Below are 1116 nucleotides of genomic sequence, written 5' to 3' on the forward strand. Positions count from 1 at the left end.
ATAATAATGTACTAAAATGTCTTGAACATTTTAGTACGATGAATGTTAGCGGCAATTCTAGACTATGTTTCTGAATGCCGCATACTAATTTCTTGTTAGTAGCCCGCTACTTTCTTAAACATTAATCTTACTTCTTCTTTTACTCCTTCCTACCCTGACTTCCTTCTACCTGCGCCCAAGTTACCCGCAACAGGTCATGAGCCCTCAGCAAGCCTCCGGTGACGACTTCCCCCGCCTCTCTGGCGCCAAAAATTTCGACGTGTGGAAGGCCCGAGTCAGTGCGTCACTCGATGGCAAGCATCTGCTCGGTTTCGTCACCCAAAAAGAATTACAAGGGGGTCAGTGAAGACGAAGATGACGACTCCGACGACGACTTGGCTGAGTCGGACGACGACGACGATCCCTCCAAGCCCAGCTCTCCGGCTGGTATTGACTCGGATGAGGTCGACTTCGAGGACAGCTCGGATGAGCTGCAGCCCCGCGACGACGACGATACTCCATCGTCCAAGAAAACGAAGCGTGCTGATCTACCAACAGTTCGGCGATTTGCGGAACGCCACGTCAGCCGTGATCGGGAGCAAGTTACGCGGCGTAAGACGTCTCTACCATCTGCTCGTCACCTTCGCCGTATGGAGGCACAAACCAAGGCGTTCCTGATGAAGACGATGGATGATACTCATATCCGTCTTGTCAAGAATCTGTCAACGGCCTTCGACATCTTCCAGGCCATCTGTACCAAGTATGAGGGTGCGGCCTTTCATGGCGACCCCTACTTCATCCAGCATTTCCTTATGGAGATCAAGTACGAAGAAGGTGGTGATCTGACTAGCTTCTTCCTTGAGCTGGAAAACGCGATGAAAGCCGCGTCTGAAGCAACTGAGTCTCCCTTGACTGACGGGCAGAAATCACTGTACCTGTTCCACTCGATGCCGAAGACTTGGAAGGACGATCTCCGAGTTTGGAAAGGTGTGCGGAAGTATATCCCGTATGACGAACTCAAGATGAGTATTGAGACCAAGGTTCGCGAAATCCAGGCTCAAGAACGTTACAGCCATATCAAAGGGACACCTGAGAGTCAATCAACTCAGGCTGAACGGGCTCTCATTGCTCCTTCTC

The sequence above is a fragment of the Phytophthora infestans genome, genomic scaffold (genome assembly GCF_000142945.1).
Source record: "Phytophthora infestans T30-4 supercont1.38 genomic scaffold, whole genome shotgun sequence".
Taxonomy (NCBI): domain Eukaryota; phylum Oomycota; class Peronosporomycetes; order Peronosporales; family Peronosporaceae; genus Phytophthora; species Phytophthora infestans.